Source organism: Microcaecilia unicolor, chromosome 10 (genome assembly GCF_901765095.1).
Source record: "Microcaecilia unicolor chromosome 10, aMicUni1.1, whole genome shotgun sequence".
NCBI classification, from domain to species: Eukaryota; Metazoa; Chordata; class Amphibia; order Gymnophiona; family Siphonopidae; genus Microcaecilia; species Microcaecilia unicolor.
The window spans coordinates 220,948,323-220,963,744 of NC_044040.1; the positions used below are offsets into that span (position 1 = coordinate 220,948,323).

The following is a 15,422-nucleotide window of genomic DNA, read 5'->3' on the forward strand; positions in this document are numbered from 1 at the left end:
TTTTTTCATGCACAAAAGTCCATGTTTCTGTTTATTGCAACTTGTTAGACCGCATATACCAAATAAATGGATCTAAGCAGTGTATAACCTATTAAAATTATAAAACAAAGAGAACAGAAGAAAAGGAACGCCATAAAAAAAAATTAGGACAGAACATTTCCACACAAAAAAGACCATTCAGCTAAAATCATTCAAAGGTTACTCCCAGAAGAACAGGGCAGATTTTCACCCCATAAACTGCACCGTTCCCTCAGTTTTTGCAGGCCAAATGCATGACCCTGCAATTTTCTTAGCATTAAATCTAAGCTGCTAAATTCCAGACCATTCCTCTAGATTTACTAAGTCCTTACTCATGTTACCCACACCATAAGGGGTGTCTACCCTATTGAGCTGTTTAGAGCAGTGTGAAGTGTCTGCTAAAAAAGCAAATAGATTATTAGAGATTATCTGAAAATGAATAGAGAACAAACCTGACAATATCTGTATAGGTCCCTGGTTCTAGCATACATTGCTTGTTGTCTGCAGTTCTGTTTGACCAGTCTCAAAAAGGATACAAGGGCTCAGAGAAGAGTGACAAAAGTGATAAAGGGAATGGAACACCTCCCTTATGAAGAAAGGCTAAACAGGTTAGGGCTGTTCAACTTGGAGAAACACAAGAGGGGATATGAGAGAACTTCAGAACATTATGAGTGAGGTGGAATTGTTAAATAAGGAATGGTTGATTAACCTGTCAAACAACATAAATACAAGAGACCACACCTTGAAAAACTAAGAGAACACTTTTGCTCTGGAGTGCTGCTAGAGACCTACGGTTTGAATGTATATATTTTCAGATTATTGTTTGGTTTGATTCATAGATTCTAATCTGCTCTTATCCGTATGTCCTACTCTCAATACCTCCTTGATAATCTGCTGACTTGACCTCCATCAATCCTATTAAGAAAAAAAAAAAAGACGCCGCCCTTTCTTTTCACTTACACAGGGTTCTGGTCTCTAAAATGTGCTATATCTCTCTTCATCCTGACTTTATAGTCCCTTTCTATATAGGAAAATCAAAAGACAAGTATCTTCAATAAATGCTAAATTGGTCAATCCTGCTCATTCTACTACTACTACTACTATTTAGCATTTCTATAGCGCTACAAGGCATACGCAGCGCTGTACAAACATAGAAGAAAGACAGTCCCTGCTCAAAGAGCTTACAATCTAATAGACAAAAAATAAATAAAGTAAGCAAATCAAATCAATTAATGTGAACGGGAAGGAAGAGAGGAGGGTAGGTGGAGGCGAGTGGTTACAAGTGGTTACGAGTCAAAAGCAATGTTAAAGAGGTGGGTTTTCAGTCTAGATTTAAAGGTGGCCAAGGATGGGGCAAGACGTAGGGGCTCAGGAAGTTTATTCCAGGCGTAGGGTGCAGCGAGACAGAAGGCGCGAAGTCTGGAGTTGGCAGTACTGGAGAAGGGAACAGATAAGAAGGATTTATCCATGGAGCGGAGTGCACGGGAAGGGGTGTAGGGAAGGACGAGTGTGGAGAGATACTGGGGAGCAGCAGAGTGAGTACATTTATAGGTTAGTAGAAGAAGTTTGAACAGGATGCGAAAACGGATAGGGAGCCAGTGAAGGGTCTTGAGGAGAGGGGTAGTATGAGTAAAGCGACCCTTAACACAGTTCACCTTTTCACATCAACATGACTTTCATTCAATGCAATACAAGTTGTGCTTTAGTCCTAAGGCAAATCATCTGGAACCTTAGAGCTTGCCCCATCTGTCTCCAAATATCAGCTATGAGAGATGACATCAACAACCTCAAGAAGGAATTGGCAACAATTAAGGAAGCATCCAGGACTTCAATTCCCAGCCAATTTACCAACGGCACTGCCACAGAGAATAAAGCAATAGAGGACTAGATGGGTCATAGTAGGCTCAGGTAGATTATGACCTCCAAACCTTTGCCCCTATATAAATCCTTTACTGCACTGGAGCATTATGATGATCAGAAAAGAAGTACCGAGGAGGAGCCAGAGGCAAGCAATGTAACTCAATCCAAGAGACACCCCCAAAACAATGTATTGGCTCAAAGCAGAAGACTCTTACTACTAGGAGACTCCATTATAAGAAGCATTAACTTAGGAGAACAGTTCAAAGGACCCACCCTAGTGAAATGCCTTCCAGGATCCTCAGCTACCAGAAGTACCAACCAAATACTGAATGTGATCTGAGAAGAGAGTAAGGATTCTAATACTGATATTGTAATCCTCCTAGGGACAAGTGATCTGGCCAACAATAGCAAGTTTAGAGCACAGAGAGTGTTCCAGAAGCTTGGAGAGGGACTCAAGTCTTTGGTTCGGACTGCAGCTTTTTCTGAAGTAATTCCTACATGTAGGAAGGGAGTAGAAAGAATTCAATAAGTAGCTTGAAGTTTGGTGTAAAGAAGAAGGTTTTAGATACATAAGAGGGTGGAGTAGTATGTGGAAAAATAACAGACTGTACGGTAAAGATGGGCTACATCATTTTGTGATAGGAAAAAGGATCCTTTGGGAGAAATTCAGACAGTATGTTTCTAGACATTTAAATTAGAGGGTGGGGGTGACAAAAGGAAACAAGAGAATTCAGAAAGTCACCCCCCAGAAAAAAAAACATGATTGCAGAGGGAAAGGTTGTGTAAATATAGAAAACCATCCAAACTCACAGCATATGGATAGCCATGAGCACAAATGCCCATAAGTCGCATTTAACTCTTTATGGGAAGATTGGCAACTAATAAGAAGTAAAGTAAAGTAGTCTGAGTAAAAAAGGTAAGAGATTTGCAAGCTCTTGTTGCCATTACAGAGACATGGTTCAATAACTCCCATGAATGGGATGCAACCATACCAGGCTATAATATTTTTAGGAAGGATAGGGAAGAGGTAGAGGAGTGGCACCGTATGTGAAAAACAATATCAGAGTGGCAGAAATGTATGGATCCTTGGAAAAGGAATAAACTATATGGATCATCCTAGAAAGAAAAGATGGAACCTATATCCACATGTACAGTGGTGGAAATAAGTATTTGATCCCTTGCTGATTTTGTAAGTTTGCCCACTGACAAAGACATGAGCAGCCCATAATTGAAGGGTAGGTTATTGGTAACAGTGAGAGATAGCACATCACAAATTAAATCCGGAAAATCACATTGTGGAAAGTATATGAATTTATTTGCATTCTGCAGAGGGAAATAAGTATTTGATCCCCCACCAACCAGTAAGAGATCTGGCCCCTACAGACCAGGTAGATGCTCCAAATCAACTCGTTACCTGCATGACAGACAGCTGTCGGCAATGGTCACCTGTATGAAAGACACCTGTCCACAGACTCAGTGAATCAGTCAGACTCTAACCTCTACAAAATGGCCAAGAGCAAGGAACTGTCTAAGGATGTCAGGGACAAGATCATACACCTGCACAAGGCTGGAATGGGCTACAAAACCATCAGTAAGACGCTGGGCGAGAAGGAGACAACTGTTGGTGCCATAGTAAGAAAATGGAAGAAGTACAAAATGACTGTCAATTGACAAAGATCTGGGGCTCCACGCAAAATCTCACCTCGTGGGGTATCCTTGATCATGAGGAAGGTTAGAAATCAGCCTACAACTACAAGGGGGGAACTTGTCAATGATCTCAAGGCAGCTGGGACCACTGTCACCACGAAAACCATTGGTAACACATTACGACATAACGGATTGCAATCCTGCAGTGCCCGCAAGGTCCCCCTGCTCCGGAAGGCACATGTGACGGCCCGTCTGAAGTTTGCCAGTGAACACCTGGATGATGCCGAGAGTGATTGGGAGAAGGTGCTGTGGTCAGATGAGACAAAAATTGAGCTCTTTGGCATGAACTCAACTCGCCGTGTTTGGAGGAAGAGAAATGCTGCCTATGACCCAAAGAACACCGTCCCCACTGTCAAGCATGGAGGTGGAAATGTTATGTTTTGGGGGTGTTTCTCTGCTAAGGGCACAGGACTACTTCACCGCATCAATGGGAGAATGGATGGGGCCATGTACCGTACAATTCTGAGTGACAACCTCCTTCCCTCCGCCAGGGCCTTAAAAATGGGTCGTGGCTGGGTCTTCCAGCACGACAATGACCCAAAACATACAGCCAAGGCAACAAAGGAGTGGCTCAGGAAGAAGCACATTAGGGTCATGGAGTGGCCTAGCCAGTCACCAGATCTTAATCCCATTGAAAACTTATGGAGGGAGCTGAAGCTGCGAGTTGCCAAGCGACAGCCCAGAACTCTTAATGATTTAGAGATGATCTGCAAAGAGGAGTGGACCAAAATTCCTCCTGACATGTGTGCAAACCTCATCATCAACTACAGAAGACGTCTGACCGCTGTGCTTGCCAACAAGGGTTTTGCCACCAAGTATTAGGTCTTGTTTGCCAGAGGGATTAAATACTTATTTCCCTCTGCAGAATGCAAATAAATTCATATACTTTCCACAATGTGATTTTCCGGATTTAATTTGTGATGTGCTATCTCTCACTGTTACCAATAACCTACCCTTCAATTATGGGCTGCTCATGTCTTTGTCAGTGGGCAAACTTACAAAATCAGCAAGGGATCAAATACTTATTTCCACCACTGTATGTTATCTACAGACCTCCGGCACAAATGGAGAAGCTGGACAAGGATGTGATAGAATATATCCATAATCTTGGTATGAAAAAGGAGGTGCTCGAAGGACCTTGATGTGACTCAGGCTCTTCTTACGTTTAAGTGTCTTTATACAATAGACTTCCAGAACCAGTGCAATTGTACACAGATCCTCACACACAAATCTAGAACATGTAAATGTGTGTGTGTGTATGTTCTCTACACATGTACTCACCTTCAAACTATGCTCAGCTCCACCCCTAGGGATGCCTATGTGCAGATCATGTACGTTTCATGTGCGTTACTGCGCAGAATCTTATAAGAGCCAATTTCCATGTGTAAAAACATGCTTTAAATGTGGACTGCTCGTGCTTGTGTGGTAACCCTGTGATTCATTCTCCTTTAGCAGCCTTTTCATGTAATCCTGAAGCAGATCATTGTAACACTGCAATGAAACTAAAACCTTTCCCTCAACAGATGCCATCTTGTTCTTATTAGAAAGGAAAAGATTTATTGTGGTGTAAATACTTTGGAATGTTTTTGAAGTCATATAATTGTCTCCTGCTCTCTTCTGTTAAAAATCTTAGGGTGTATGTAACAAGGGATTGTAATTCCAGTCAGCTCTGTTCAAATCAAATAGATGAAGGAGAGGAGGAACATGAAGATGCTGAGATGTATTTTTTCCTGTCTACCATCTGAGCATTGTACTGGGGATGGGAGACTGTGGACATGGGATGCATGAAATAGTTCTCTAGGTGAAGGGCAGAGATAACCCTGCAGGAGGTAAGGCAGACAACTATTTTATGTTTCTGGACTGGTTCTCAGAGGCTGCTCGATCAAGAACAGCGCCAGCAGCAGAATTTTATCCATGTGTGGTATCACGTGTAATCATGTAGCCACTTGTATGCATAACTTAAGCCTCCATCTTTGCTAGCCTAACATATAAGTTGAAGTCATTGACTGACTTTCACTGCTCTCTGATAAAGTTTTATGTTGGCTTCTTGCATACCCTGAATCCCACTTCTTAGCTAATGCACACTTCCTATGTCTACAACCAACCAATAGACAAAGAGCTCGAAAACCTGCCTAATAGAACCCAATTACCACACTACCGTACCCAGATCACCCTTTGGAATCACAGTCCTGGTGAATGCCAGATCAGCTACTACGAAAGCCCAATGAATCACTATCCTGCTTATTTTCGAAGGAGAAGGGCGGCCATCTTCCAACACAAATCAGGAGATGGCCAGCCTTCTCCTAAAGCCGGCCAAATCAGTATAATCGAAAGCCGATTTTGGCCGGCTTCAACTGCTTTCCGTCGTAGGGCCAGCCAAAGTTCAAGGGGGCGTGTCGGCAGTGTACCGAAGGCGGGACAGGAGCGATGGCTGGCCTAGGCCAATAATGGAAAAAAGAAGGCAGGCCCTGATGAGCATTTGGCCGGCTTTACTTGGTCTCTTTTTGTCCATGACCAAGCCTTGAAAAAGTCGCCAAACTGACCAGATGACCACCGGAGGGAATAGGGGATCACCTCCCCTTACTCCCCCAGTGGTCACCAACGCCCTCCCACCCCCCAAAAAAAATTAAAAATCATTTTTTGACAGCCTGTATGCCAGCTTCAAATGTCATACCCAGCTCCATGACAGCAGTATGCAGGTCCCTGGAGCAGTTTTTAGTGGGTGCAGTGCACTTCAGGCAGGTGGACCCAGGCCCATCCCCCCTACCTGTTACACTTGTGGTGGTAAATGTGAGCCCTCCAAAACCCACCCGAAACCCACTGTACCCACATGTAGGTGCCCCCCTTCACCCATAAGGGCTATGGTAGTGGTGTACAGTTGTGGGTAGTGGGTTTTGGGGGGGATTTGGGGGGCTCAGCACACAAGGTAAGGGAGGTATGCACCTGGGAGCAATTTTTGAAGTCCACTGCAGCGCCCCCTAGGGTGCCCAGTTGGTGTCCTGGCATGTGAGAGGGACCAGTGCACTACAAATGCTGGCTCCTCCCACGAACAAATGCCTTGGATTTGGCCGGGTTTGAGATGGCCGCCATTAGTTTCCATTATTGGCAAAAACCAATGGCGGTGATCTCTAACTCCGGCCATCTCTAATGCCAGCCCAAATGTTGAGATTTGGCCGACCCCGACTGTATTATCGAAACGAAAAATGGCCGGCCATCTTGTTTTGATTATACAGTTGGGTATGCCGCTTTCCGGGGCCGGCCTTAGAGATGGCCGCCCCCATTCGATTATGCCCCTCTATGTCATCTGTGAACACCATTTAGACATGGCTTAGCTTAGTGCAGTTCAAGGTGGATACAATTATATATCCATGTCAAGATCAGCAAAAAGAGGTAGGGGCTTAGCTTTTTTTTTTAAATTTTCTGTGTATTTGTAGAAGTAGCAACAATTTCTCTCTCTCTCTCTCTCTCCATTACAAAGGAGTTTTAATTGGGAGAGTTATGGTGACCTCTCCTTGTTATCTAGCTTTGATCTATGTCTTTCCAGTTTACCAATAAAAGTCTAGGATAATATTTTCAGACTATTGCAAATTTACTTATTAATTTCCCAGATGATTTTAATGTTCATTATGACAAATTAATTTCATTTAGAACTGAGTTTTTATTTATTTATTGGGGGATTTAGATTTGAAACAGTGTGTTCTTTAATCAACACATAGGGATATGTCATATATCAGCATCAATTCACAGATTATAAATGTGTAGTTATAGATCAGATAAAACCAACAAATCGAGGAGGCGATATAGACACAAATAGAGCAAAGATGGATTTTCAAATTGCAATCCTTAAGCCCAAAAGGCCTAAACATCAAAATAGAATAGAAGGCATTTTCTTAAAGATTGTACAGCGCTGCGTAACCCTAGTAACGCTTTAGAAATGTTAAGTAGTAGTAAAGAATTGCCCTCCTTCCAAGTAGTATATGGTAATTAATACCGGAAAAGGAACAGTAGGAAAAACGTTCCAATTGATTGGTCACCACACATAGGCGTCTCTTTAAAAACGCCTGAACGCCATCAACTTAAACATTTGCCAAAGTAATTTGAAGAGCAACAAAGGGTAAGAATAGATGACTCTAGCTGGAGAGACAGCGGGATATGATTCAAGATTCTCATGGTTTATCTTATTGTTTGCAGGATTTAGCAAAATCAGGTTTGACTCCTGAGGAAGAACCGAAACGGAGACGCTCTATTGAGCAAACCGATACTGCAGATAAAGAAAATGAAAGCTAAGTAACTGAAAATTTGATACTGTGAATATATACATAAAAGTGACTGTATATTTTCAAAGACATTAATATATACAAAAAAAATAGAATAGAGGTATAAAAAAACGAAAAAAGAATATTTTACAGAAAAGATGAGAATTTATGCTGCTGATGAAGAGTGGGTGTCGTCACCTGGAGCTCTTTGAGGCTTTTCCTCCCACCCTCAAAATTCAGGGACAGTAAATACTGTTTTGAAAAGTGTGGAATCATCTTCCCCATTCCCATTTTGTGATATACAAATGATCTTAAATAAGTTTTGAACATGTTAGATGTGGATAATATATTATTATCTAAATTGTTTTACCTGTAAAGTTCAGCTACTGATTCAGTGCAGGGAGAGGAAGCTGTTAATGATCCCACGATTGCTAATTTAACCCAATTTCTGGAAGCCTCTCCGGATGTTTCCACTTGGGTTACATTGCTTGTTACTTTTGCTACAGAGGACAAACTGTTAGTTTTGAAGGCTTATTTCTCAATGAAAGATTTGGTGTATTGTGGTCAGAAGATTACTATTTTACCTGATGTTTGCAGAGCTACCCAGCTGAGAAGGCAGCGATTTCTTCAATTGAAATCTAGAGTGTTTTAGAGTAAGATTTCCTACCAGCAGGCTAATTATGTTTTTAATGATCCTTCGCAGCTGGAAGCCTTTTTCATGAATAAATAATTGATATTTAGTTTTGCTTTATTTTTTCCTTTGGAAAATGGGTAAAGGGGGAGGTAGGATAAGACAACTAAACTACTCTATTATATTTTATAATTCTCTCCTCTGTCTGCATTGGGGTTAGCTTCTGTATTATGGTTAATTGATTAAGTTGTTTGTTTTCCTTCCACTGTTGTAATGATGGTATACCTTGATTGTAAAGTATTTAGTTCTTACTGTATTCATTTTCAAAATTAAATAAAAATAATGTATAAAAAAAATTGGGGAAAAAAATTACTGACAAGCAATGAAACAGGTCAATTATTATAAAATAAAACCGTATTATTTACAAGCAAATAAATAAAGCCCAAGATAAAACAGAGGTAGCTAGGAGGCAAGACTAAGGTACAAATGCAAAATAGCTCATAAATGCTCTTATCAGAAGATTAGTCATAGTAAAAATGTCCAGAAATCGGACCACCTGCTGCATATTACCAGCAGCAATACAGAACTTGTGTTTATACACCTAGACAAAAATCTTTTCGATGTCAGTGTAGGATAGCAGATGAACAGCTGGTAGGAACAGCCCTGGATTGTGAACAGCGATGCAGAGATGAGAAGAGGAGTCCAGTGGAACTCTACGAACTGACAGGTAGTTGACGGTGACAGTTTAAATCTGATGAGGTCACCAGAGATTCTTCTCTTATACAAGTCTGGTCAAGGCCTTATCTCTGAAGATAAAGCAAATGTCCCCCTTTGTTCTGGACATTTTGACCTCAGAGACCTCAGGAATGTCTGTTTTATGTCCCTGAAGATGCAGTTCTTGAAATTCAGGGAAGTCCTTAGACCCAAGCTCTGTCTGTCTGGGGTAAGTCAACCAAAGGTCCTTATCTCTGCACAATGGTTGTGCAATAATGACATCAGCTAAGTAGGCCAGAAACAGTCTGCTGAGGAGCAAATTCAGGCTACAGTTCACCCTGCATTGGGGTACTGTCCGAAGCACGACTTGCAAGCTGTGTATTATAGCTACATAGGCAGGGGCCTAGACCCCTATATCCCCAGGAAAATTCCAACAAACATTTCTGAGAATTTAACTCTTAGGATTTTCTAATCCTCTATTATCTGTGACCTGCACAACCCTTACAGGTTGCACAGATTTCACAAAGCAAGGAAAATCACTCTGTGTTCACTCTTTTGGAACCTTGGCCTTCTTTTGGCCAAGTTCTGTAGCTGCGGTTGTTCAAACACTGAGGAAAACTCCTCCCCCTCCGCTCAAGTACAGATATAGAGAGAGACTGAGATTATCCCTCTATTTTATCTCCTTTAAAATAGCAGCACTCTGTAGGCTAATCTTTATAACTATAGCCTTTCAGGAAAACCCATCTAATTCAATCCAATCCTCAATCTCTCTTTTTTTTCCCCCTTCATCTCCCACATCCATTCCTGAACAAGATCACCTTGGGCTACCTTACAGGCACCCTCTTTCTCTCAGGGTGAAACATTTATCTGACCAACAAAAACACTTCCGTTATTCCTGCACAATTTGTGCCTTTCTTTAAGTATACTCTAATCATTTACTTTTAGCAGTTATAATAAATTTATATGTACAGTTTGATCACAACTAACGATCTCTTTTCACACAGTAAGTTTAGCAATTTGCATATGGTTGTGACTCTTCCCTTTCAACTCTACACTGAAGGATTAGAATATATCAATTTAGTGCCTGCCAGTGAGCCATGATCACCTGCACCTTCCCCCTCCCCCCAAAAAGCACAACTCCTATCTCACTGAGAACCCCTCTTGAGGGGGTTTCACTTATGACGACAAACTTCCTCAATGTTCTCTTAATTGGGATAATTGATTATAAATTAAGAGATGTGACTGGGATGGGTGGGAAAGTAGAATTAACTAGGCCCTGCCTAGCTATCTATTAGCTATCTCTTAATGTTCTAGACTGTAACAGTTAATACAGGAGAAAGATTTTTAGACTAAAGTTAATTAAAAAATGTTGCTTTTTTAATTAAATTCAAACTGTATATCAAGAATCCTATCGAGTGAAGTGGTGCGGTAGCTGTGTTAGTCCACTTTTAAAGATAATAAAGAGATATAACAATACAAGAAAAGAAATTAGTCCAATAAAAAAGGTATCATTTTGTTTTCTTTGTTTTATCTCTGTTTATTATCTAGAAACTTAGAAATTCTCTTCTATCCCAAGCTTTAAGTCACCAAATCGCAGAATAAAATAATGGTCACTTACCCAGAGAGACGTCCTCTTCTCTTAGAAAAAATTGTAACAAACAAAAACTTTCAGCTACACTCACAGACCACCCTGACACTGCTAGGAGGTCTGCAATTCATTACCCTACCAGGCAGCACTAATCCGAAACTTTCTTCCTTTATCTATTAGGGGAACTACAGATTATCTTTCCTTTGGAAAACTAGGCCTGAAATGATGATGTACAGACTAAAAACAAAAGAAATGAAAAAAGAACTCAATTTTTTTTAACAGGAAAGATCAGCAGTCAACCACTTTGAATGTAGTTGCAAAAACCAGAGAAAGGCAGTATATCAAGTCCCATTTCCCTTTCCCTATACAATGTTACATTAGTCTAATCGGGAGCTTGTGATGGAAAATATTAAGGATTGCTTTTCAGTCTTGCTTTGATTGATAATATATTTTTTAAATCTTCTGTCTTTGACCAAATGTGACTTTCCTTGTATATCTCAAAGAACAGGCTGGAATGTAAGGCACATCTCAAGAACAATGTATGAGATAAGGCACATCTCAAGAACAGGTTGGAATATCTCTGAAGCCAGCTTGTGCAGGAGGGAGGCGGAGTATGCTTGAGGTTCGGGAGATAAGCCACCTGGCCAGTGGTTTGTTTACCTGAACTGAGAGCGCATGACTGAATCCTCATGTACCTTCCTGGATAAGTTTTAGCTTAATAAAAAGGGGGCTTGTTGCAGCAGAGCTTTGAGGCTCATCTGTGAGTGGATGCACTGCGCAGAGGACTTGTTCCTGGTCATAAGGAGACTGGACTTTCGCTGCAACAGGCCTCCCGGCTGATAAGGACCTGAGATTCCCATGGCTTTCAATACCATCTCTATGCTGATGACTCTCAAATCTACCTCTCTACCCCCATTGAGCCTGCCATGAGTGGGAAAGTGCGGGGTACAAATGTAACAAAAAAAAAAATCTCAACCAACATCCAGACCAATGTCTCAGCCTGCCTATCTGATATCGCTGCCTGGATGTCTCTACGACGGCTGAAACTTAGCATGGCCAAAACCGAGCTTCTCATCTTTACCCCTAAACCTACCTCTCCTCTCCCCCCTTTCTCTATTTCAGTGGATGGCACTCTCATTCTCCCTGTCTCATCAGCTTGGAACCTTGAGGGTCATCTTTGACTCCTCTCTCTCCTTCTCTGCTCACATTCAACAGATTGCCAAAACCTGTCGTTTCTTTCTCTATAACATCCACAAAATCCCTTCATCTCTGAGCACTCTGCCAGAACCCTTATCTACACTCTTATCACCTCTCATCTTGATTATTGTAACCTACTTCTCACTGGCCTCCCTCTTAGCCATCTCTCTCCTCTTCAATCAATCCAAAACTCTGCTGCGCAACTCATTTTCCGCCAAAGTCGCTATGCCCACATTAGCCCTCTCCTTAAGTCACTTCACTGGCTCCCTATCCGTTTCCGTATTCAATTCAAACTTCTCCTATTGACCTATAAGTGTATTCACTCTGCCGCTCCCCAGTACCTCTCCACTTTTGTCTCCCCATACGTCCCCCCTCGAGTACTCCATTCTGTAGATAAATCTGTCTTATCTGTCCCTTTCTCCTCTACTGCTAATTCAAGACTCCATTCCTTTTATCTCGCTGCACCTCACGCCTGGAATAGACTTCCCGAGTCTGTACGTCTAGCTCCATCTTTGGCCGTTTTCAAGTCCAAACTCAAAACCCACCTCCTTACCACTGCATTTGACTCCTAACTCACTTTTCCTGTCCTTTATCCTCACCTCTTTATTCTCTACCCTTAATTGTTCTGTCTGTTTACCTGTCTTATCTAGATTGTAAGCTCTTTGAGCAGGGACTGTCTTTTGTGTATATTGTACAGAGCTGCGTATGCCTTGTGGCGCTATAGAAATGATAAGTAGTAGTAGTAGATTCCTGACCAGTGATGTTGTATGCAGGGGCGTAGACAGACTTCGGTGGGAGGGGAGTCCAGAGCCCGAGGTGAGGGGGCACATTTTAGCCCCCCCACCTCCAACTTTGACGACCCCCCTCCCGCCACCAACCCTCCCCCGCCGTCGCCTACCTTTGCTAGCGGGGGACCCCAATCCCCGCCAGCCGAGGAGGTCCTCTTCTTCCCGTGAAGGCTTCATTCTGTTTCTGACGTCCTGCACGTTGTACATGTAGAACATCAGACTCACAGAAGCAGAACAAAGCCTTGGCTGGCGGGGATTGGGGTCTCCCACCAGCAAAGGTAGCCCACGGCAACGGTAGGGGAGGGTTAGCGGCGGGAGGGGGGGTCGAGAGGGTCGTCGGCAGGGGGGTCCAGGGCCAATTCTATGGGGGACAAGGCCCCCCCTGGCCCCACGTAGCTATGCCACTGGTTGTATGTATATGTATCTTTCTTATTTTACTTTTCTATAGCCTTCCTTTAGTAATGCACTCAATTAGTGTGTGTATTTCTTAATCATCGTGTAGTTGGAACAATAATGACTTATACACTCTCCAATTAAAGTGCAAATAAAGAGTGTTATTTACCTAATACAAATCTAAAAGAATCTGTAGTATTTTATTTTCTGAGCAGTCTGTGGTGATTAAAGTGAACAGGCTGCAATACCAGAGCAATACAGAGCTGAAGAAAGAGAGAAGCAGTGAACGCTAATCACTGAAACTGAAGTAATGATGAACAACTCGGAGCTGCCGCAGAAGAGGATATTGATTGTACAATCCAGATAGTGTAGAGGTGGATTGGAAGGATATTGAGTGTAGTATCCGGATAGTGTCGAGGTGGTCTATAAGGATACTCAGAGGCATTATCTGGATAGTATAGAGGTGGTTTGTGAGTATATTGGATATGCTATCCGGATAATGTAGAAGTGATCTGTAAGGATATTCAGAGGCATTATCTGGATAGTGTAGATGTGGATTGGAAGGACATTGAGTGTACAATCCGGATAGTGTAGAGGTGGATTGGAAGGATATTGAGTGTAGTATCCGGATAATGTAGAAGTGATCTGTAAGGATAGTTAGTGGCACTATGCAGAATAGTGCTGCTGAATTCTGCAGATAGGATCGACCACGGATTTTATCTGGATAATAGTATTATTCAAATAAATCCACTGAATATATAGGGTAGTGAAGGGAAACTTAGAAGGGGGAATGTATGAACAATCCTGATATCTCAGTCAATTAGGGGGTCATGTAGTAGAAGAAATCCTGGACGTGAGGATTAGTGCAATTCTGTTGGCCAGGGATATATGAACAAGTCTAACTTTACTCACACTTGTTAGTTAACTAACCCTCCCATTCACACTATCACAGTTCTTGTTTCTATCTCTTACACCACATCTTTTTTTTTTAATCCCCAGCAGTTTCTACTTTTCCCAATCTCAAATTCACAATTCTCTGAGCTTTTTGATACTTCTTACATTCCTGAGTTATTCAGTGTTATGGACTCAACAATTCCTGCAGCTGCCATTCTATTAAAGATTAAACAACTTGCCCCACATGACTTCAGCTCCTCCTGTTTTCTTGCCCCAGGGCTAGTGTCTGGCAGCCAAATCCATTCAGTCAGTGTTTGCCAGTTAGTGTGGATTTTGGCTGATGTGAACACCAAGTGTCTCCACTCTGTAGGAGCTAAAAATCTAGGATTGTCTTTTCAAAGCAAATTTCTTCTTCTAGTCTGTGCTGTTAATTTTTTTTTTCTCATAACAAAGACTCAAATCTACTAACGGGAATGAGAAAAGATTAGCAGAGAGTGGAAGGAAGATGGATAGGAAACATTTGAAGGGAGAAGTTGCAAAAAAACCTCAGAGTAGGCTTCATAAGAGAGAAGCAATGAGTGCTCAGAGGGAGAAACCTTGGTCATCCTGTATCTACAGAAAAGCAGAGATTGCATAACCATCCTGTATGGAGGGAGGGGGAGGTGCACAGTTAAGAGTGGTATGAAGGCACTGGGAAGATGCAATCAGTATGCACCAGTGGCATAGACAAGGGTGGGCCCAGGCCCACCCACTTTAGGTTCAGGCCCACCAAGTAGCAGCACACCTGGGACCCCAAGCCCCACCAGCCAAAAACTCCCAACAGCTGTTTGCTGCCGGTGAAAAACTGCTATTTTAAAGGTATACGGAGGAGAGGGGATGTTTGAAAGACCATATGGCATGCAGGCGAGAGAGGGAGAAACCAAATCACTTGTAGGACAAGGTGGAGTTCTGCCCACCCACCTTGGGTTCAGGCCCACCCAAACTTGGGTGTGTGGCTACGCCCCTGCTATGCACAGAGGGAGAGGTAAAGGGAAGTTGGATTTTGGCATTTAATTCTTGCTTTTCCACAGCTGATCTTCAAGCAAGTTACTCGTTTTTCTTTCCAGATTTACCTATTCCCCTTAGATGAGTTACAAGTCAGGTACAATAAATAGATTTCCAAAGCCATAATGGAGAGTGTGAGTGTGAGTGTGTGTGAGTGTGAGTGTGAGTGAGTGAGTGAGTGTGAGTGTGTGTGTGTGTATGTGTGTGTGTGTGTGTGTGTGTACAGGAAAACAGTGAAAGCCAAACAGCAGGCACTTGTTAGATTGAAAGAAACAACTAATCAAGAAAATCAACCTAAACAAATTGATCAGAAATGAAAAGTCTCTACATTT

At 42.1% G+C, this 15,422-nt stretch overlaps 1 long non-coding RNA gene across 1 annotated transcript; it reads left to right on the forward strand.

Annotated features, from left to right (window-relative positions):
• Nucleotides 1-397: 397 nt before the first annotated feature.
• Nucleotides 398-14,955, forward strand: LOC115479323. The gene is made up of 3 exons (XR_003943651.1): nucleotides 398-409; nucleotides 2,419-2,422; nucleotides 14,870-14,955. It is a non-coding gene; the product is annotated as an uncharacterized LOC115479323 (long non-coding RNA).
• Nucleotides 14,956-15,422: the final 467 nt, after the last annotated feature.